At 41.6% G+C, this 24,810-nt stretch overlaps 1 protein-coding gene across 2 annotated transcripts in view; it reads right to left on the bottom strand.

The window, feature by feature from the left end:
* Nucleotides 1-23,552, bottom strand: part of erbin (erbb2 interacting protein) — a 144,345-nt gene extending 120,793 nt beyond the window's left edge. The window contains exon 1 of one of the 2 annotated variants that reach the window (XM_060909099.1): nucleotides 22,989-23,552. The gene's annotated coding sequence lies outside the window, so the exon portion shown is untranslated. The remainder of the gene's footprint in view (nucleotides 1-22,988) is intronic. The other variant, XM_060909100.1, reaches the window with a different exon arrangement.
* Nucleotides 23,553-24,810: the final 1,258 nt, after the last annotated feature.

Raw genomic sequence — 24,810 nt, 5'->3', positions numbered from 1 at the left:
AAGCGCCGATTCGGCAATGACACTTTTGAGTAGAGTAGCAAATGTCTTTTATGCCTTTCTGAAGGCACTCGTCACATACTTCAATAACTGTGTGGCAGCGGGGGCGTGGCCAAGCAGCAGTCTTTGAATGGATGGGCGGGGTCGGGGAAGGTAAGTGGCTAAGTCATTCCACCTGCTGTCGGACTGTAACAGTTCCTGATGTGGGTGGAGCACAGAAGCACGGCAGGCGAGAGTTGATGTTTACACACAAACACTGAGCTTTTCAGCTTTCTTTCTCTTTCACTCACTCACACATGCGTTGTGGTCGGGGAGAGAGCACCTTTTCTCTGCTCTCTCTCCTTTTATGCTCCATCCCTGTAACACACACACACACACACACACACACTAATTGACAGCAGGTGGAATGACTTAGCCACTTACCTTCCCCAACCTCCATTCACAGACTGCTGCTTGGCCACACCCCCACTGCCACAAACTGTTAAATCTTTTTCTCAGATCTGGTTTAAACACAGAGTCTTTAAGACAATATGGACAAATGTCTGTTCTTCCAAATCCACTGCTATAGTAGGCTAATTCAACAGGATCTGCACAGTTGAGAGGCATTCTGACACCACAAACTGACGCAAGAAAATGTTTGGGGGTATTACTGGCGCCCCACAAGAGTACTCGAACTCTGAAAGCAACACAGTGAGTGCTGTTTGTTGTCGGTGTGTCAACCGATGCTTCGCGTAGATTTTCTATTTTTACTCTAGAACTACTGGTACAAGCGAACAAATCTTCAATGTCTTTAAATGTCTTTTTCTAGCGACATAATTTGTCTAAGACTGGGCTTGCGATGTGCAAGACATGCGTCTTTCAGCACACGAACCACCACCATTTTCGTTGCTTCCTGTTAGAGGTAGTCACGCGCATGCGTACAATCGCCCGTTTATGATGCGAGATACTCACGCTATACATAACGTATGGACGTTGGTCTATGATCAGGGACAACCACGCTGTGTGCGTCGCATGAACGTTTTGTAGACTGAGAGGGGGGGGTCGGAGTCGGGGACCGGAAACAAAGTATTTTGTGACCCATCTGAAGCAGTGAACACACATGCACATACAAGTGAGCAATGAGCACACACACACCCAGAGCAGTGGGCAGCTATGCTACAGCACCCAGGAGCAGATGGGGGTTAGGGGCCTTGCTCAAGGGCACTTCAGCCCAACCTCAGGCCAAGGCTGCCCCATGTTAACCTAAATGCATGTCTTTGAATATAGAGTTTAGAACAGAAATGTCACATGCGTATAAGTGAATTAAATTTAATTAATTTGTGAATTAAATTTAACACACTTAGAACTGAAGCAGCCTTTTCCATTTTAATGGAGAAAAACAGTGTGTGTGTTTTCCCCAGAAAAAAATTAAAGCCCTAAATTCTGGCATGATAATACACAGACAATTGAGCGCCAACAATGCGAGGCAAAACTGGGGGGGGTCCGGGGGCATGCCCCCAGGAAAGTTTTTTGAAAATAGATGCTCTCAGATGCATTTTCAGGGTCTCAGAGGTTTTAGATCCATGATGATTATAGGATAGATTTTACCAGTGTTTCAATGATTTCTGACCTAAATAGTATTAATGTAAACACATTTGAAATTTCACCTTGAAGTTCAACGTGCGGGGCGGCACGGTGGTGTAGTGGTTAGCGCTGTCGCCTCACAGCAAGAAGGTCCTGGGTTCGAGCCCCGTGGCTGGCGAGGGCCTTTCTGTGTGGAGTTTGCATGTTCTCCCCGTGTCCGCGTGGGTTTCCTCCGGGTGCTCCGGTTTCCCCCACAGTCCAAAGACATGCAGGTTAGGTTAACTGGTGACTCTAAATTGAGCGTAGGTGTGAATGTGAGTGTGAATGGTTGTCTGTGTCTATGTGTCAGCCCTGTGATGACCTGGCGACTTGTCCAGGGCAGGCTTTTAGATAGAGGGGCGTCTGGGCGTCTTTTCGACGCCCTGTACTGAAAAAAACAAGAAATTGGACGCCCTACTTTTTAGTACGACGCCCTAAAGACGCCCTAATATTTCCGCCCGTGTTATGTCCGGTAACTTAGCTGAATATGTTAAAAAATCGCCGAGTCTGAGCTTTCCGAGGATCTACAAGCTTTGTTGACACCGCCATTTTGGAAATTTCAGAAGTCTCGCTTTGACAGCTGTCTTTCCCGAAGACGCCCAGGGTTACCATAGCAACAGCACGAGCCCAGAGTACAAAATATAGGCACCCGCCGCAGAGCTACAGAAACACGCGTTTCTATGGCTGCACTAATTTCAAAGTTGTGAGAGCCCTCGTTATAAATAAATGGGTTATTAAATAAATTTGGTGTACAAAGCACTTGTAATATGCGTTCCCAGAGCAGAGGGGGAAAAGATGTATGCCTAGGAGACACTGGCATAAATATCCAGACAATATAGCCGTAGACTATATTGCCGCAGCTAAATGTGGAATGTAGTCTATAGAAAACCGGCCTTACCTGACATGTTATTTATCCCGAATAAATCCTTTTAACAGTAAATAACATTTTCATGCAGATTTTCCCAACATTACAGGCTACGTAGTGGAGAGTGTGGTAGTCGAGCCGGCGGGTAGTATTTCTAGTAGGCTAAACAATAATCAAATACGACACGTTCTAAAGGATGCTGGGATTCCAAAGAACGCACGTGAAAAGGACGAACACGTGGGATATTTGGTAAGGAAGATAGAAGATAGATTTTTCTGAGTTTTTTGGGCATGACAGGAAGAAAATGAAGAAAAGAGGAAGGCAAACAACGATTTCCAACTTCTTTCAGAAGAGAACTCATGTAAGTTTTTTTTTTTCTTCTGTAAATTTTTAGTACCTTGGTTTTTACCTTCTAGCTTTGTAATTAATGGGTTTCTATTGAAAAAACGAATACCATTATAATGTTTGAAGACTTAGCCATATTTCCTGTGTGTTTTTTTCTTTGTTATACTAAATCTTTGGACGCTAGCGGCTTTGAAAGCAAAACTGGTCAGCCGGGGTTGGTTGTCACACTGTGTTCGGGGTTGGTTGTCACATGTAATGCAATTGCAATAGGTGCACTACTGACTGAGACAAACACAGCTACAACAAGCTTTATTTATGTAGTATTCTGCGATCAGAAAGCTTTATAGCTAATTTGTCATGCTTAATATGCAACTCCAGCTCAAAAAATAGCATTTGAGAGCATTAGAAATTTCAAAATTTTCCGGGGGAGTACCCCCGGAACCCCCTAAAACACTCGTGCCAGCGGCGCTCAACGCGCCGCTACACCTCGCCACATACAGTGACACCTGCAAAAAAGTTAGACTCCCTAAAAAAAAATCCTGCCTAAAAGCCTGGTCCAGGGTGAACCCCGCCTTTCGCCCGTAGTCAGCTGGGATAGGATCCAGCTCGCCTGCGACCCTGTAGAACAGGATAAAGCAGCTACAGATAATGAGATGAGGTAAGTTCAACATGCAAGTTAAACTGTTTTGTTATCGATTACTGAGGTCTATGATCGACTGAAAATCTACGGGGATCCCTTAATTATCCATGATCAAGTCGTGTTGTAACAAAAATGTGCATGAAAATATGAACAGTGTTTTGCTCCATCTTATGCAACCCAATGAAGAGAATCGATCATCATGACCTCCTGTTGATCACAAAGGGATCTGAACCGAAGACCTGCCACCTTAAAATAAGTTGCTGTATTACTATAACTGTAATGATTTAGAATGTTTCTGATGCAATTACCGTAATATATGAATAATTAAGATACACTGAAAAGAAAAGTCAGGCAACTGCATATTATAAAGTTTACATTTTGGCACTTTATTAAATGGACTAGATTAAGATTAAAACATATTTAAAAGGAAAAGAAAACTTAATTCATAAATTTAAGTTTGCGGAAAGATTATGTACTTATAAACACATTCATGAAGAGAATTTGTTAATAAGTGTCAAATGTAGCATAATTGCGAATAATAATAAATGTATTTGGCAGTGTGATGTCACGGTGAGCCTTTAACAAAAGAATAATCCGGAGCCGCCCTTTGTTAAATGGATCCCAGTGACATCACACTGCCAAAAATGCTTATGATTATTATTTGAAATGATGCTATATTTGACACATTTGGACAACTTCACTTCGTGAGAGTGTTTATAAGTACATAATCCTTCTGCAAACCCAAACTAATGGATTAAGTTTCTACTCCTTTAAAGCAGATTAATTCTCCTTGGCTTTTGCTCGGCCCAATGCTGGGCAGCCCTCTCATAGTCCGTCTCGCTGTCGTCCATGCTGATGTGGATCAAATTGTCCAGCGAGTGCTTTTTGAGCCAGTCGCTGTGATCAGAATTGACGACGTTTTCGTTGTTGTGACATTTGTCTGGTTTTGTGCGCCATCACTCATGTGGGTTTGTCGACGTTTAGTCAACCAATCTTTGATTGGAGCCATAATGATAATAGACTAGGTCAAGCTTTTGTGATTAAAATCAGTCGGCTTTGTCTGTCCGGTGGGGGACAACATCGGCAGCCAATGAGATCGCTTATAACGAATCGGAAAATTCCGGGATGTCTGACATTTTCTTTCGATATTTTTATTGGACGGTTTGAACACGTGATCTTGACATAGCCAACAGATTGACAGAATCAACACAAACATTGGGGGGGGAAAAAAAAAAAAAAGACCGCTTGTTTAACACAAATAGCAATCAATATGTAAATGGATCTGTTATTTGCTTTCCTATGTATCTAGTTACTTGTGGGTAGGAAATTTAACGTATCAGTATAAACCTAAGCGTATCGGATTTTAACTAAAGCGACTAAGTGTCTCGGCAGGCAGAGCAAGCGTATCAGGTCCGATACACTAAAACGCTTACACGCCTGGAATTATGAATCCAAAACGTATTTCCTTACTGCAGCCCGATTGTGGAGCAGAACAGAGGTCACATGGAAAATGTGATAAATCTGCAGAGAGAGAGCGAGAACGGCTTTAAAGCACTTCCTCTCTGACATTAGCTCTACCGTCTCCGCATCGGATTTCATTATCACCTCTAATATATATCATATAGGAAACAACTCTGTATATCATTAGTGTTAGACAGTGGCACTCATTATAAGCCCTATTCAGACGGGATTAAACCAACATGGTGTCCTGGTATCATTTCCCATTTCACAGAAGCTACTCTGATTTTATTTCCATCAGGATTAACCGTGTGTGTTTTTACAGACCTACTGTTTCTCACCAAACAACAACAAGGCAAGTTGACGAAATGACATCCAACTGCTGCTGCTGGCCGTAGTTATGCTGCATTCATGTGCTATGGGAAGATGATGTTTTCCAGTTGGGAAGTGGTATTTACCAGTGTGTTGTGTTCACATGCTTTTGTTGTTGTTGACAAATTAAAGATGGTGGACCAGATTCAGAATCAGGCCTGTTATTTGGCTAAAACAATTATAGATTGCCTTGTTCATCAGCTGCAGCAGGAATACGAGTTATCAAAAGTCAAAAGGTAAATAATGCTGAATATTTCCTCATCATGACAAATAGAGATTTTCTTAACACATTGAATGCCACGCAGTTTTTGGAAATTTGGCTGCAGCCACAATGAGTGTAGCCAGTATCTAGATCATTGTTGGCGTTCTTTGGACAGCCACAGAATATTTTGTATTGGGCTATAATATACATATTATAATAATATAATATAACATGACCCGTTTAAAAGGTGAGAGTCAGCTTTCCGTAGGTGAAAACCACTTCTTTCTTGGTTCATAAGCTAGTCTTGTACCGCTCGCCGCCATGTTGAAAAGGTTAAAGTTCATCTCATCTCGGCAACTCGTGTATCAAAATTTTCTACGAGTTGCCCAGTGGAAAATACCACAAGAGGGGGCTTCATGTGTGCTTTCCATGTCGGCGTTTGGTATTTACCATAATTCCCATAGCACATGAACACACCTCTCGTCTCATCCCCCATGTATCAGTGACCCTCCCCCAGATATTAAACCCTTCCTGATTCGCCAAACGAAAAATAGATGTTTTAAAAGAGGCCTCGACTACATGTTGCCTGGGAAGCATTTTTAGGAGCAGAGAAAATAAATTGAAATAAGAGTCAGTGTCTGGTCTTCACTCAGCGCCTCTTCAACCACCATGGTGCTAACGGAGCGGCTCAAATGACCATGTGATGCAAACATCCAGCTTCACAGAAAATACAACCTGCTGGAAACTCTCTCCTCCTTTATGTTTGAGAGTTTTATCCCTGAGGAGACGTGTTTAAAAAAAAAAAGTATAACTAACACCCTGCTGATAAACTAATCCCATCTGAATATGGCTTGTGTTAGATTTTAAGTCCTGAATAGGTGAGAATTTAAATCTTCACGGCATCAGATAGGAATAAACAGGGTTTTTTTTTTTTAAATCAAATTAATTACGTGATTGGATATTGGCTGCAGTTAATTGACTGAGAATAATCAGTTCATACGCTGTGCTGTGTAATTAAAGAATTTTCCACTGCGCACACATACACAGAGCTGAGCTAGAAATGCTGCAGGTTCACTCTAATGAACTAATGAGGTGTTTTTAATAAACCCTGAAGGTCAGAAATATTTATAGAAAACAGTGTTTAATGTGATAGACACTCAACACCACCCGCTCAGACTGTGTCCTTTAATTAAATCAGTAACTCAGAGCAATACTCATCCCAATAATCACTGTAATTAACTAACCTGCTGCAGTATTATCCAACCTATTATTATTATTATTATTATTATAAAGAAATTCAATTATACTCAGATCAGCGAATCCACGGGTCAAGTGAACGGTCCAGTCTTAGCTCAGAAACCTAAACAACTAGACTAAATGTTAATAGCTAACTGAATGTAATAATGTATATAGTGAACGAGTTAAGCACATTAATAGCGGTGCTCCATACTGAAGAGAACATGGTAAAGTACCAACCTGATTTTTGATGGCTTTTGCGATCATAAGGCACCCAATCGTAAATGCAAAGCATCTCTCAAAGACTGGATAATGAAATTTGTACCTTTATTTTCATAAGAGAGATGGGTTTTTATCCAGCACTATTTTTTAAAAAGCAAATTAAAAATAAATGTGAGATTATCTACTAACACTACAGCAGTCCTTGGCATCAAGAACAACAGCAGAGAGTCTCTGACAAGTGCAGATGTGTTTTATTCCTCTTGAACACGAGTATAGCATCAAACACCGGACATTAAACACCATACACTAAACACCAAACACCGTGAGAACTAAAGAACACAAGACAAAAATAATTACCATAACATGGTTGTAAACAAATACACAATTTTGCAGAGTAATGTTGACAGACTCTGCTCTGAACATGACACACCTCGTTCCGCTCAACTGAGGGTCCAAAACTCTACAAGTTCACCAAGCGTGCACCTCTCCGCACCAAGTCTCATGCTAAACCACAGTTCAACCAGTGCACCAAACACACTCAACACACACACTTTACATTGTGCATGAATGATACCAGCAGGCCTAGACATTAAGCATTTACCACTGGTGGCCCATTGGGCCAGTGGAATTGAAAAGTTACTGGCCCAAATGGAAAATGTGGTGGCCCGAATGCGCGCGGTACCCGAACCACAGCTGCCGCAGGCAGCCGCTGCAAGCACCATAGGTGCTTGCACAAAGAGGGGGGTCCGGGGGCCCTCCCCTGGAAAATTTTGATTTTTCAATTCATATTCGTGCATTCTGGTGCATTTTAAGGTGAAATTAATGAAAATAAGATTATTCATATTTTGCTAACATTATTATATCTTTATTGTTTGTTCACATTGATATTTTATTGTTTGCATTTCTTGTTCTATCAATTTCTTAGTTACATTTTAAAATTTCCTTTGTTCTTGTTCTCTGTTCGTTTAACACATGCTATTGATTACTGTTTTACATTAATGATTGTATAAGTTTTAGAATAAGCTAAGTTTTGCCTCACCATGCAACTAACTTGTTTATAGAATAAGCTTTGCCTGTAACCCACCCTGTGTGATGGAGACATATTTTCCTTTTTTGTCATGGTTTCAACTTTGGCTCATATATTCTCAGCATTGTAGATATTGAATTCTCACCACTGTAGATATTCTAACAGAATTAGAGGTACAATTAACTTTTTATATATACACCTTTATATAATAGCCACAAGACACACACAGGCCAGTCCCAAGTCTGGATGAAAGGTGAGGGTGGCATACTAACCCTTATCATGCTGGATTTAAATGGGCATTTTTATTGCCCATGAAGAAGTTTTATTTCTTAATTAATAAAATATCATGAGAATCACTGACAAACCATACATTTCCTGAAAGGGTGGACTTTGGGGAATAATCTAGTGAGATTTTTGCAAAGCCTTACCTGCTCAGGGGTGATTTATAACCCTAATTAACAGGTATGCTCAGGTGAGCCAAAAAGGGGTGAAATGTGTTTTTTTTAATAAGACAAGATATAAACACCAAATTTTCAGGATATGTCCTTGGGGGAACTAGTAGTAAATTTTTGTAAATTCAGCTTATTTGCATAAACCATTGCCATGGCAACAGCAGATACCCTAGCAACTGGGGGTATACTGGGTTTAGCATGGTCTGGTTGTACCAGAGAGGGTCAGAATAGTTATTATTTGTTGTAATGAACTAATGTAGACCGAGTTTGGCTATTTTGATAGATTTCATCATTTTTGGATATTTGAATAATATAATATATGGGATCAGATCTAATTTACCACATTATTTTATCTGTTATTCTATTTCAGTCATAGCAACCAACATTTATACTTCAATCACTAAAAGTTGATACACATGTAGCCATATTTCTTGGCAGTGTATCCTGAAATTTTGATATTACTATACAAAGTCTGAATGATTTTACACCATCTGAAGCTAAAGCGCGCGTGTTGAAATGCTGTTTTACGATTCGGCGCCATATTTGGCGAGTTGTAAACCGAGCGTGACGTCGCACGCTCTGATTGGCTGCCGAGTTCAAAATGAAGCTGTTCGTTAACACCTGATAGTTAATTTATGCACGATCGTATTTAAACTGTTTACCTGGCCTTGGCCAGGCTGGGGAGCGTGGAGTTTGAACATATTTCTATTTGAATTTCACCATTCTGATGGTCTCCTTGCCGCAACCGTCTTCGTCTACAAGATGCTATTTTCCCGCCAAAATGATGCTTCCAAACAGTGCCGAACATCTCCAAAGATGCACGAAGACGACACACTCCTGCCGCAGAGCGGAGCGTGACGAAAACAAAGATGCCGGACCTCGGATCGAAAAGGTGCATTTTACGAACACTTTCTTCACAATTCTGGGTAAAATATGAGTAATAAAATTTGTTAATTTGTATCGAAAACATACTGGCCCGCCCGGGCCACTGTTTGGCCAAATTTAGTGGCCCGAACTGGCCCGAAAGACGTAAAAAACACCGCCGGGTCATCGGGCAAGTGCTAATGTCAAGCCCTGTATCAGGATGACACACAGCAAAGCTTTATAACACACTGCACTAAACCTCTGATAGAGGCACATGGGGAATATAAACACAATAGCGAGCATCTGGAGTATAACAAATACAGCTTCCTGGGCTGACAGCTCCGCCCAGAGCATGAATAACGATGAGTGACTGCTCTGGCCACCACTTACACACATCGGGAGCTCCGCTTCCAGGCGGTGCCTAAAAATACACTATTTATTTATTTATTTAAATGCACTGAGAGGAAAGAACAAGTCAGGAAGTGGTTGGCCGGTGGTTCAACTCTGGGCTGAGGAGCTTTGTCCTCATATGACACATATAAAAAGACACTCGAGTCTGATTAGCTTCTTTATTTTCTCTCAACGTGTTTCACCGTGCATGAGGCGGAGTACACAGGACGGCTTTGTGCTGCACTTTATTTCACATCAATCATCCGTTTGTGCCAATTAAAGCTGTACTGCCTTTCAGATTTTAAGTGTAGGTCATAAAAAGAATTTTCCCAACACCCAATTATTTTTGTTTAGTGACCGAAAGCTACTGAATTCAAATCAAAGACTTCCAATTTTATTAGTTTTTTTTTTTTAATAGAACAATTAATGAGTTTATCGCCACATGGCCCTAAATTCTCCACTTTTTTCCTGCTTCACCATGACCCAATTCAAGATACTACGTCATGCATCACATGATGGGCTTTCCCCGTTTGCACAAGGCATTGTGGGATACAAATTTGAAACAGGAGAGAAAAATGGAGGACATGAGTGTACGAATGAAACGTGAAAGAGCGACTACAGTAACGGAAAGAAAGCGAGAAGAAAAGACGTTATGTCCTATACGAAGGAAAGGAAACACAGGACCAAACTAATAAATATGGGCGCTCAGCGAGCACCTCGGTGTGATCAGCTGTTCGTTTAGCGACAGAATGATGGAACAGTCAGTGCACGCTCAAAGCTAAACCTGTAGATGGCAGTAATGCAACACTGTGGATGCCAGCTGCTGTAAAACCCAGAAGAAGGAGGTAAACCTGCACATGCGTCCATGCCTTGTGTCCGAAATCACTCACTCGTTCATTACTCCCTACATAGGGAATTACTATACAGAGGACTATATAATGAGCTCATTGATAAAAATGTAAAAACGCTTTTGGACATTAGTCCGTTGCGCCATTATTTATGTCGTTACTGTCGCACAATTAAAACGTGCCAGATCAGTCGGCTGGTAAGTTTTCAAAATAATAAATACCTGCGTGTGTTTTTGTGATAAATTCCTATTATACTGAGCGTTAGAGGTCTGCGCGGGTCAGATTTTTCAGTCCCGCTCCCGCCCGCATTGTGCAGTCCCACTCCCGCCCGCAAAGAATTATGATTTTCAGTCCCGCTCCCGCCATATTTTGTCCCGCTCCCGCCCGCAAATCCTGCATGATGCAGACGTTCGCGTTATTTCTCAGGAAAGTTCTTGTCTTGACACAGCGTGATGGTGCCCCGCCCCCTACTTTGAGTGGATTTGAGCATAAATATCTACAGCTCACGTTTGTTATTATTTACCTTATTTCTGAATTCAGCATGTAGTATCTCTAATAATAACAATTAGTGCTGTCAAATGATTAAAATATTTAATCGCAAATCACACATTTTTATCACATGAGAAACCATTGTAATTCTCTGATCAGCATAAAAAAGTGAATGGGCTTGCTTTATACCAAATGTTTGTTTTTTTTTATTGCAAAGCAAAGCTAGTAAAAGAAATGAATTGATTTCCTGCTTGCGTTAGTCTACAACTTTAACCAGAGAGACAGGTTACACAGTGACGGTAGGCTTGACTCAATGCTATCCCAGAAATCCTTCCTGTAATATGCAAATTTGGCCGCCTCTGATTGGACAGCCAAATTTGCATATTACAGGAAGGATTTCTGGGATAGCACTGAGTCAAGCCTACCGTCACTGTGTAACCTGTCTCTCCGGTTAAAGTTGTAGACTAACGCAACAAGTAAATCAATTTACTCATGGTTCTCTTGCTAGCTGGGTGTGAACTGCGAGTCATTAGAGTGATCAATGGCAAGTTTAAGATGCTATTTCTCACTCAATCCGGCAATCTGACTTTCTCTGCAAATTTAGGCATCTTAAAATGTTTTATTAATGCCAAATAAAATATCCAGCACAAATTGTATATGATAGACATAAATTAATAATTTATAAATTTTATTTCAAGCACGTTTTTAGTTAGCGGGACTGCAGCTTAACACCGCTCCCACCCGCGCCGCATATGTGCACTCCCGTTCCCGCCCGCATATGTGCACTTCCGGTCCCGCCCGCAATGAGCTTTCAAAATTTGTCCCGCGCCGCGCTGCTTTGCGGCGGGTCCCGCGGGTCCCGCGAGACTCCCGCGGGAGTGCAGGGCTCTACTGAGCGTATTTCCCACATTAATCAATAAAGTACTTTGTGGCTGCTGCATCTTTCAGTTTTTTAAAAAATCAATGCTGAATCCTTTCTTCTTTGCCGCTGCCTTTTATTAAAGTCACATTTGAGGCTTTTGATTTGATTTCTTTCAGTGTGACCACAATGCATGATGGGATATACTGCTTGGTTAGTGACCATCAGTTGTACACTACTCTTGGTGATGCATTGTGGGATACCTACTTTGAGTGCACTATATAGGGTGTAATAATGCTCACTATACATTCAGACAGCACTACAAAATGGTGAACTCACTATATAGTCCACTATATAGTGAGTATGGAGTGATTTTGGACACAGGGATGGACTTCCTGTCTCCTTGACTGCGCAAAGCAAGCAATTTCATGCACATTATTTGCTTTAATCCCCTCAAATTAAGTAACTTCCCAGCCACAGAACAGCCTGATATTTTGTGAGATATTACAGAAATAAAAATATAAAATCACAATGACCACATTTCGGAGGGAACTAAATTTCACCGATTTTATGAAATCGAAAGGCTGTATAGCTTTAATCCACCTAATAAACACTGACCCATCAGTTAGATCTGAAACTCACTGAAGAATAAACTCCTGGAAATTTCTCCTTTAATCTGTAAAGATGCCAAAAACCAGGGGCCAAGTAGGGGAGCATTGAACATCACTCCTCACCTGAAACCAACTCCGCTAACTCAGATTTTTCAGAAAAGCTGCATGACCGTTTAATGTTCTAATCTGTGTGACGTGTTGGAATTCAGTAAAAGTCAGACTTGGTATTATCTGCATTATAATGATATTTACTGCCTGATTGGAACAACTTTTTTTTATTATTCTGATATTTTCAAAACATTTGAAGGATACTGCACACAGCAGACGGGTTGTGAAACTCAGAGTTAAATCATCCGAATCGCGTGTGACAGCGTTACAAAATTGATGGCCATCACAACACTGAAGGTTAAAGCATATACGCAGAGCCATGGCCTCACTTTTTGTTTATAAATGCCTTGAGACCTCAAGAATGGCACAAGAATAGTTTTAAGCATTAACAATAAATCTAATATAGTAATTTTTACAATTAAAATGATTCATGGGCACACTGGACGCCTACAAAGTGGTCTCTCCTCTGCTCTGCACATTTTACTGAAGACTCGTACGAGACCTCGGACCTGTTGAGGAGCGCTGGCTATAAGCCTGGATTAAAAGAGGGTGCAGTACCAACAATTAAAGGAAAACTACAAGAAAGGGAAAGTATTTATTTTATTTATTTATTTTTAAAAAGGAAAGTAAGTTCAGTTGCACCAGTTCTCCCAGAGCGTGAGCCGAGGGTTGTTGCTAAAACCTGGGACAGAACGGGACATATTATCTCTCGGGCAGTGACCTCCCCGTAGTTGTTGCTAAAACCGGTGACGTCCCGTCCCGGGTTTTAGTAATTGTCTGAGCCGAGCAGTAACCAAAAGTCAGATTGTCTCAAAACAAATTGGCCACAAGATCGGCCTTCAAGAAGTGAGAACACAGACAGGTAAGCTCCGACTCTCATTTGGATACAAAACAACAAAAACACCACTCGTTGTTTACCTGCATTTAGATTAATACATATAACTTGTGTGTTTAAGTTAGCGGTATAAGATTATTTAATTTGCTTCAGAATGTGATTGTCTCAGTTCATCTGATTATTTAATTAGCCTTTTACGTTTTATCAGTGAAAATGCAACATACATGCATAAGTTATAACACCCATCCTGTTTTAACAAGAGTCAACCCACAGTCAGTGAAGTCAAATCAGTCTTGGCTGAGCAAGTCGGTAACGCTATTTCTTACTTTCACCATAAATTTTTATTTATATGACTTCAGTCTATAGCTGTCAAAGGCCTCGGCCTTAAAACCGGTTCCTGCTGTGATGTCACGCTCAGGGCTGGCTGGCTCAGCGGGGCAGCTCCAATGACAACTTTGCAGTCAGTTTTAACTCTCAAAAAAATATTTTTTTTCTTCTCATTTATGCAGCACACAAGAGTCAAGCATGGAGATACTATCCACTCAGAAATTTATTTAAAAATAAAAGGTTCTGCGTATCTCCTTTAAACTCCATACACACCAAATGAAGGATGATAAGCAGCAGGGTTTATTCTTCTGGACCTGGATCCCTCTTGTCCACCAGGCAAAAACGATTAACAAAACTAATAGACAGGAAATTAAATCTGGGCTACTGATTTGTCCACGGCCGGTTATAGCTCCATAACTCTAGAATTAATTCCCTCGCAGTCGATGTGATCGTTCATCCATTTCGATTTTAAAGATGAATTTACAACACACTCACACTGGCCCAGTTCATTCTCCACACAACTCTTCATGCGTCATTGTGTTTAGAGCCATTTATCCTTCATCTAATCACACTACTCATCCCCATTCACGTTAGTGAAGAGAAAATAAACATGCCTATCTATCATTTCAGATGTGTCTCGTGGAGTTTATATTTCCTCACATCTTTCAGACTTTCATGAAACTCATGTCCGGTGAACAGAATTATGGGATTGCCTTCTCTGAAGAAGACCCACAGGATGGTATTTAAAAATTTGCCCTAAAGAACAAAGTTCAGGTTTATTCAGCTTTATGAGCTCAATACTAACCCAGTAATGCACTGTGCATGTTGTGTATCACAGAACATCAGGTCGGGTCACAGAACACACCCTGAGTGCGTGTACAGTGATGGCTTATTCACTTCCTCATGTTATTAGAACATATGTGTAAAACTACATGACCTTAAAGCAGATTACACCGATGTTTTACAGACTATTATAATCAATTATAAAACATTTCATAAAATATGCTCGTTTGTAAGATTAATATTTAATTAAGGCTACTAAAGAGATTTTTTTAAACATGATGAGAATGTAAAGCTTGGTACCATTTTTTTTTCTGTCATTAAAAACTGGACCAAAACAATAAAAATGAAAAAAGGGAAGAAATATTTCTTATCTCCTCCTGTTATATACACACACATTAACATTAGAAAGAAAAAATAAAGCTTAGTGCTGGCGTCTCTGGTGAGTGTACATGGCTAGTACAATTAGCTCGTTTTGCTAATCTACTCCAAGAACGAAGCCGAATGAATAACACGATCACCACACAACTGATTTAATGTCTGTTTAACCCACTAACTTTAGAGGATCCTGTACATATCGCTACTACTATATGTACAGGCCATGCCCACTACAAGTGGCACAAGAGACCTGTCTCGTGAGTGTGAACATACCTGAGCATTACTGCTGTCGATGCCTGTGGAGGAGGAGGAGCTATACTCATTACTGAACACTATATGAATACATTACTGAGCTTCTGCACTGAAGTGCTACAACAAACGTTTACATCAGTGTTATTCCTGGCTCTGGGCCTCTGTCCTACGTATCAGAAAGACGTCTGCAGTGTCTGCGTACATCTGCACGCATCTGGGTCGGAGCTATGCTGCGTGTCAGGAAGACGAGCTAAAGAGCTCAAGCCCTGTGATTCCTATAGGACTGTAATATAAAGAGCATCACCCTGAGAATAAATCACTAAAAACTCAAACACTAGTCACACGTGTGCATGTGATTGATTGCTCTGAATAAAAACCCTGGTGACCAACACCAAGTTTCATCATTTACTCAATCATTTACAATCAACAGGAAACATTGTAGTCAATCGTTATGAACATGATCAGAGTGAGAGACAATTCACTGTGGTGTGATCTGAAACCCTGCGTCACATTTCAGTTACAGAAGGAATACACACTTTTTTTTTTTTTTTTGGGGGGGGGGGGGGGGGGGCAGTTACAGTAAAATAAGTGACACAGGGTCCTGTGATGAAGCGGAGTTAGTTACCACTCGGAAGTTGATTATTTTCCAATTAGAGCACATTACGTATTTTATTGCTCTGATACCACAGAAACTTACCAACATTTACCATTTATTCATTTTTTAAAAATGACATCATACTTTTTAACCTATTTTAGTGACATTTGTGAAACAAGTTAGTTCCTGATCTCATTTACGTTATAGTAGCTATAAACAGTCATTCCCTAATCAGTCTCTCTCTAAGCTAATAAAAAAATAATCACAGCTTGTTCCATCAGGTTACTGAGAAACCACAAAGAAAAAGAAGTGTAAACTCCTCTGTCCTGAAGATGTCAGAGAACTTAAAGTTTCACCTTCACCTCTGATGCTTACAGAGCGCCGACACTGGAGACTCCTTCAGGAGATGTTACATAAAACACATTCTCCTTACAAAAAAAAAAAAAACTTACACATTTTTAATCTGTTTATGTGGCGTGAATGAGCTGTTACTATAGAAACGATAATGTATTAGACCCAGCACATTTATAACCCTGTGATGTGCAGCTGCACGACTGTCAGAACTGCTGTTACAGAGAATTAAATCAACACCTTCTGACTGAGCAGTAAGGTATTAGGCAGAGACCCGTCCACCCGTAAATTTGACGGGCAATTGCCGATTTCAACGGGCAAGTATACACACAGACGGATACTGAAACGGACGATAATGCCGAAAATTTTCGCACATGAATACTCCCACATGTCATCCGATAAATCCAGTTATGTTCCGCCCACACACGGACTGGCCATCGGGAGTAGCGGGAGTTTTCCCGGTGGGCTGGTGGTTCAGCGTGGGCCGGCGGAGAAAAAAAAAAAAAAAAAAAAAACAGTTGCGCGCTGGCCTTTAATATGATAAGCAATGTTAACAGTTTCTTTAACAAACTGTTAACATTGCTTATTACAGTTGCGCGCTGGCCTTTAATATGATAAGCAATGTTAACAGTTTGTTAAAGAAACTGTTAACATTGCTTATCATATTAAAGGCCAGCGCGCAACTGTTTTTTTTTTTTTTTTTTCCTCCGCTGGCCCACACTGAACCACCGGCCCACTGGGAAAACTCCCGCTACTCCCGATGGCCAGTCCGTGTGTGGTTCCGCCATCATTTACAAATCGTAAGAAACACAGTTTAATACGAAAAATACTGAAAACTTGAAATGAAAAATCAGAATATTTCATCGTTTCCGCCATTTTGGCCCGCACTGAATCTTGTAACATGCGGACTGAATAAATCGCGAATTCTGATTGGTCGAAAATTGCCAAACACCCTGCGTTGTAGTTTCCTCTTTCTTGGCGGGAGAACCGCATTTTTTTTTGCTGACTCACTCTTCTGGATCAAGATGAATCCCAACAAACGCCCCAAATTGAATGTGACAAAAACTGATTCGTTTTTCCACAAAAAGACAGAAAAGGTATGTGTGATACATTGATTAACAAGGGGGGTTCATTGGGGTATGGTAAAATAGAATACTGTTGGTTTTTTTTTTTTTATTAAATACTGTAACTAGATCAAAAGATTATATACAATTCATTGTTGTTTATTTTCTTTTCACTTTTGTTACCAAATCAAACACCATACATACATCTGATACATTCAGGAGTGAAACTGAAAAAAATACAAAGTAAAAATATGCAATATTTCTGATCAAAAATTACACGCCATTTCACCCTGAAAATGTCCTAGAATGCAGGAAATGAAGTCTAAATTTCAAAAATTTTCTGGGGGGGCATGCCCCCAGACCCCCCTAGAGGGACTTCACGCCTGCGGCGCTCGTCTTCGCACCTGCGGCGCTTATCAGGATTATATAAAATATTATTTTTGACTGGTAAATTTCTTTTTCTGCCTAATACCCTACTGAGCAGACACTACAACAGCACATTTACGGGTAAAAAATTTTCAGCAAATAACTTGGAAGATTTCAAAAAAAGCTTTGTTTATAATTTGGACGCATGTTCTCAGAGTTATAGACAAACTTACAGTATTGACCCATCCCACGTGACGTCACGACAAATGTGGCTGCCATTTTGGACATGAACTACCAGTAGTCTACCACAGCCAACAACGAGGAACGACAGCGAAGCATCGAAAGGAATATAGCCATCAAAGAAAGTTTTTATTTTCAGCAAGGCTTCCATCATGCCATTATATTGTTGTGCACCTGGATGTAGTAACCATCAACACACAAGGCAAGATTTATCATTTTATCGGATCCCGACAGATGCTGACCGACGGAGAAGATGGATGGTCTCTAAAATATTGGCAAAATGATGTTTATTGACATAGCAATCGTGTGTAATGGGAAGCATTTGCATATCCGAAGTGTTGTGTTTACATCAAAGATAAAATAAACCGATATGACGACTGCTGCTGCTGCCAGGTTGGGGACACAAACTAGTAGAAAGGAAGTGTGCCAACAGTGCCAACACACTTCCTTTGTGGTCGATTCTGCTTTAAGGTAAGATGCATTTAATTATTCGTCTGCTGTGGGTTTGGAATCGGTAGCCTGACCGATTCGTTCATGTTTGTGGTGCCATTTGTTTGTTGACGCGTGTTGAAATAGAACACTGGTGGTTGACATGATTTCCAGTGATGCTTTGGTGCTGCTGTGGATCAGATGTGTTGAGTAGCCTGACTGTTTTTTTTTCTTGCGTGTGGTATCATTGTTGACGCGAGGTTGTTTTTTGAACATGCCAATGCGGACACGATTTCCCCTGATGAGTTATGACTTCAGACGCGATGCGTGTGTGGAGTCCGCGTGATGTGTGTAAGATAGGCTTCTCATGTGTTTGGAGATCCGCGCTCTGAGACAAGCGCAAGCACCCCCCTGAAAATATCGGCATAGTTCGAACACTGGGTTGGAGAAAGTAATGGCAAATAGTGAGTGCACAAACCATAGAAGGTAAACTGTACACAGCGCCAGGGCAGTGTGATGGTATGTCTACTTTTAGATTGTGTTAGCTTATCAATGAACACACTCGTCACTCGACAAGTTTCACGTCTTTACGACGGATACTTAAACGTGTGTTAGGTATTATTGTTGCAGTCTAAGCAGTCATTGTAGCAGCTAGATGAGCGAGAACCGAAAGGGTCTGTGCCATAAACCGTTATTTCTTCATGTCCAAAATGGCGGTCGCATTTACGAAGGTCACGTGAGTGGGAAGGGTCAATACATCGCGATCCTGTTCCACTGAACACCTTCAGCTAACGTCCTGATCATGATCACAGTTTAAACTCACCACTGCTCCACCTGCACCCGCTATTCCACATAATAACAGCATGACACACCTCCTTACAAAATCACAACCAATAGCAACGAGCTAAAGAGTAATGGGACTTTAACCCCTGATACACATCCCAGAGACAAAAGGAGCGGAGTTAGTGATTTTTAGAACCTTAATGACATAAAATGACCGTGAAAGTCATCGTACCAAGAGTCCGTAACCCCTCTGAAGCTTCAGCATCCTGTTACCTGCTGAATCGATTCTCCGGGACAACAGACACAAATTAAAGCACCTGGATCTCATTTCATTTATAATCTATGTAGAGACAGGAAGTAACTGTCTCTACATAGATAATAAAACTAATAAAGGTTTAATAAAGAAAACAAATGTTAATAGTACATTAATGACTTGAGTGAGCAGAGTTCTCATCTCATCTCATTATCTCTAGCTACTTCATCCTTCTACAGGGTCGCAGGCAAGCTGGAGCCTATCCCAGCTGACTACGGGCGAAAGGCAGGGTACACCCTGGACAAGTCGCCAGGTCATCACAGGGCTGACACATAGACACAGACAACCATTCACACTCACATTCACACCTACGGTCAATTTAGAGTCACCAGTTAACCTAACCTGCATGTCTTTGGACTGTGGGGGAAACCGGAGCACCCGGAGGAAACCCACGCGGACACGGGGAGAACATGCAAACTCCACACAGAAAGGCCCTCGCCGGCCACGGGGCTCGAACCCGGACCTTCTTGCTGTGAGGCGACAGCGCTAACCACTACACCACCGTGCCGCCCGTGAGCAGAGTTGTATAAGGAATTATAAGAGATTTTGATCTACAATGGCGAGTCAAATAAAAAGCGATATGAATTAGAATTCAATGTATTTTTTTCTAGAGGAGTCCAGGGAGCACTGGAATCACTGGAAGAGTTGCATTAAATAATAATAAAAAATAATAATAATAATGTTAAATTTAGGGCGGCACGGTGGTGTAGTGGTTAGCGCTGTCGCCTCACAGCAAGAAGGTCCTGGGTTCGAGCCCCGGGGCCGGCGAGGGCCTTTCTGTGTGGAGTTTGCATGTTCTCCCCGTGTCTGCGTGGGTTTCCTCCGGGTGCTCCGGTTTCCCCCACAGTCCAAAGACATGCAGGTTAGGTTAACTGGTGACTCTAAATTGAGCGTAGGTGTGAATGTGAGTGTGAATGGTTGCCTGTGTCTATGTGTCAGCCCTGTGATGACCTGGCGACTTGTCCAGGGTGTACCCCGCCTTTCACCCGTAGTCAGCTGGGATAGGATCCAGCTCGCCTGAGACCCTGTAGAACAGGATAAAGCAGCTACAGATGATGAGATGAGATGTTAAATTTATATAGCGCCTTTCACAAACCCAAGGATGCTTTACACAGGAGTTAGACAAAAAACAAAACAGGAAGAGTAGTGTGAGGTAAAGAGGAAAGTTTTCAGGTTAGCCTTAAATGAAAGATTAAACATGATCCACTTTTGTGACACTGATTTAAATGAATTATGAGAAGAAGAAAAAAAAGATTCAAACTCGCAGCTTAATTTTAAACAGGCTAAATGAACACAGCAAATAATTGTCATGAACTCCGATGTGAACTCTACACCCATCAGCCATAACATTAAAACCACCTGGATAATATTGGGTAGGTCCCCCTTGTGCTGCCAAAACAGCCGTGACCCACTGAGGCCTGGACTCCACAAGACCTCTGAAGGTGTACTGTGGTATCTGGCACCAAGATGTGAGCAGAAGATCCTTGAAGTCCTGCAAGTTGTGAGATGGGGCCTCCATGAAACAGACTTGTTTGTCCAGCACATCCCACAGATGCTTGATCGGGTTAAGAGCTGGGAAATTTGGAGACCCAGCGAACACTCTTTGTGATGTTCCTGAACAGTTTCTGCAGCACTGCAGGGAGCATTATCCTGCTGAAAGAGGCCAGTGCCATTAGGGAATACAGATGCCATTAAGGGGTGAACTTGGTCTGTAACAGTGTTTAGGTAGATGGTACATGTTAAAGTAACATCCACATGAACACCAGGACCCAAGGTTTCCCAGCAGAACATTGTCCAGACCATCACACTGCCTCTGCCAACTCACCTTCTGACCACAGTGCATCCTGGTGCCATCTCTTCCCAAGGTAAACAATGCACACACACCCAGCTGGTCACACGGTGTCAAAGAAAATGTGATTCATCAGACCAGGCCACCTTCTTCCATTGCACCATGGTCCAATTCTGATTCTCACATGCCCACTGTAGGCACTTTTAATGGTGTACAGGGGTCAGTATGGGCACTCCGCAGCAAACTGTGATGCACTGTGTGTTCTGACTCCTTTCTATCAGAGCCAGCATTCACTTTTTCAGCAGTTTGTGCTACAGTAGCTCTTCTGTGGGATTGGACCATACGGGTTAGCCTTCCTGCCCCATGTGAATCAATGAGCCTTCGACACCCACGACCCTGTCACTGGTTCACCGGTTGTCCTTCCTTGGACCACTTTTGTTCGGTACTAACCACTGCATATTGGGAACACCCCACAGGATGTGTCATTGTGGAGATGCTCAGACCCAGTCATCTCGCCATCACAATCTGGTCCTTGTCAAAAAGTCACTCAGATCCTTATGCTTGCCCATTTTTCCTGCTTCCAACACATCAACTTCAAGAACTGACTGTTCTCTTGCTGCCTAATACATCCCCATCCCTTGATAGGCACCATTGTAATGAGATCATCAAATGATATTCACTTCACCTGTCAGTGGTCATAATGTTATGGCTGATCAGTGTATAGCACTGTGTGATGGTGTGTATTCTCCACATCAAATTATATGACGAAGATCCTCTAATGATATACCTGTGATTAAAGACTCTTATTTCTGCTCCCATCATTGATCATCCAGAAATCAGCTCATACAGAAAAAGTGCTCGCATTAGCACACACATTCTCCAGAGTCAGCTCTGAGGGGATTTTTCTGTCCATTATTATGTTCTGTAGCTGTAATATAACTTCACTGTCAGCTGTGTTTGGTCTCAATGACACTGAAATGGCCACGGATCTCAACTCACGACCAGACGACTGTTTTTTTACAACATGGTGATATGATGCCGGTTAAACTTATGACCTTAAAAACATGTATACAAAAAGTGAAACCATTTTGTATTTGGTTTAAAAAAAAAAAAGTGGAATGAACACAAACACCACCCCAGTGACGTGTGTTTTATACACGAGTATGGTGTTGGTATTGGTAATGATGTAAAACAATCATCTACAATTAAATACCTTCACCAAGTGCACTGTAAGAGATGAGCTCTCTTCTCATGGTTTTATTTTTCCTCTTTCTGCTTGTCCTTGTGTAGATAGAAGCTGTTCGTTTCAGCAGAGACAGAGGGCTAAATCCAGTTTGTGGGGTTTTAACAGATACAGATTATTTTATTAGAAATAAACAAGATCTGTTCTGAACCGGAAATGACAAACTACAATCGAATTCAGTATATGTGCCTTTATAAATCCCCAAAACATTCACCTCTGATTAATAATAAATAAATGTGTACATGTATATGAAACACACAAATAGCATAATTAGGCGAATTAGATTATGATTTAACCACAGAAACTGACAAAAATGTGAAATCTGAGGTAAACGTTGAGAGCTAGAGCTCTGTCATAGTAACGACTCAGTGGAGAGAGGGGACAGACGGGAAGTGTGTGTGTTTTCACATTATTTCACCTGTTCTGACAGGGGGGTAAAAACATCATCTTCGCCATTCCAACTGAATTTACTCCTAAAACCGGCCGTAAAATCGACTTTAAAAAAGATAACTCCCTGACAGGATTAGCCTGACTGGCTAACAAGGAAGCAGAACAGAAAAAAACACACGCACGCGCGCGCACACACCGCTACCTGAGGAGAAAAATAGCGATTAAAAAAAAACACACCAAACATTATATTAATGCTTAATTCTTACCTTTTTGTTCTTCACCTTTTCTCTTTCTATGACGAATTTTTTATGTTTAAATCCAGTCAGGTCAGAAGCATCGCGGTGAGAGAAAGTAGCCGAGTCCGAGGGCTTTCTCTGAGGAGGAATGTTAGCATGCTAAGCTAGCTCTGGCTAAATATGAATTAGCTTAGCATTTTTTTCACCTCAGAAAAAAAAAAGTTGGATTCGGAGAAGTTTAACTTCACAACGTAAAATTAGTTTCTGATGTGTCCTGCGATTCCAGAACAAACACTCCCAAATTTTTTTTTGCTTTAAAGATGATAAATATTAATTAACTTAGTTAAAAGCCCAGTTTTTTTCTCCACAATGACTGAAATTTAAAAGCTGAAACACCACAACTTTAAAAAAGCCCACAGAAGAACCGTGTTCCCGCCGCAGTCCGGTATATTCAGCGCTTCAGGTCTCACTGATCAAAACTTAAACATTAATTAATCTGTTAAATATATAATTTACACTCCAGAGAGAAAAGGAGAAGCGAACAGCAGCTGAACCACTGATGGAGCAGCTCGAGTGCGCACACACACCAACATCAGCAGGGTTGCCAGATGTGCCGAAAAAAACATATTAACGCAAAATAATTACTATGACGTCACTATAATGCCTCATCTCATTATCTGTAGCCGCTTTATCCTGTTCTACAGGGTCGCAGGCGAGCTGGATCCTATCCCAGCTGACTACGGGCGGAAGGCGGGGTTCACCCTGGACAAGTCGCCAGGTCATCACAGGGCTGCATACAAATATATAACACTTATATGATATGTTTAGCTTTGTACAGCAGTTAGCTGTGCTGCAGTAATTTGATTGGACCAGCAGTGTTTTGAGAGTGCTGACATTCAGTACAGCAGCACGACCTCGAGCATTATGCCGCTTTTATAAAACAGCTCTATAAACAAGAAATTAATATCAAGTGGGTGACATTTCAGACCCAGTGTGGCTAAATAATTTGTTTATATTTTGCTCCATCACTGAAAAAAGTTCCCAAAGAATCCCCAGGTGGAGAGAGCGGTGCATGTTGCCATGGTAACACCTGGATGGACCCGCCGTAGTAAGTGTAGTAACGGGTTCAGTGTAATGAATGATCGTTAGGATTGTAATTTTACACAAGCAGAGTGATGCACACAGTGACGCATCCCTGGAGACCAGCACTCTCAGAACACCACTCATCCAATCTGATCAGGAGATCAGACCCAACTGTTCTGTACATCATTATGTGCGTGATATCGATGGAAAAGCAAGAGTGAGATTTGTACAGGAAAGATGCTACTCATTTTAATATTACATTTTAATACGTTGTAGTGACGGGCGGCACGGTGGTGTAGTGGTTACGCCATCGCCTCACAGCAAGAAGGTCCGGGTTCGAGCCCCGTGGCCGGCGAGGGCCTTTCTGTGCGGAGTTTGCATGTTCTCCCCGTGTCCGCGTGGGTTTCCTCCGGGTGCTCCGGTTTCCCCCACAGTCCAAAGACATGCAGGTTAGGTTAACTGGTGACTCTAAATTGAGCGTAGGTGTGAATGTGAGTGTGAATGGTTGTCTGTGTCTATGTGTCAGCCTTGTGATGACCTGGCGACTTGTCCAGGGTGAACCCCGCCTTTCACCCGTAGTCAGCTGGGATAGGATCCAGCTCGCCTGCGACCCTGTAGAACAGGATAAAGCGGCTACAGATAATGAGATGAGAATGAGACTCAGTCTGCAGAGAGTTACAGGATAACCACGGAACTGGCAACCCCAAACACCAGGCCATCAGCACGAATGGGAAAAAAGAAGTAAAGAAAAAGAGCTGTATTCCAATTT

This window comes from Neoarius graeffei, chromosome 25 (assembly GCF_027579695.1).
Source record: "Neoarius graeffei isolate fNeoGra1 chromosome 25, fNeoGra1.pri, whole genome shotgun sequence".
In the NCBI taxonomy this organism is placed as follows: Eukaryota; Metazoa; Chordata; class Actinopteri; order Siluriformes; family Ariidae; genus Neoarius; species Neoarius graeffei.
This window is presented reverse-complemented; position numbering and strand designations above follow the sequence as displayed.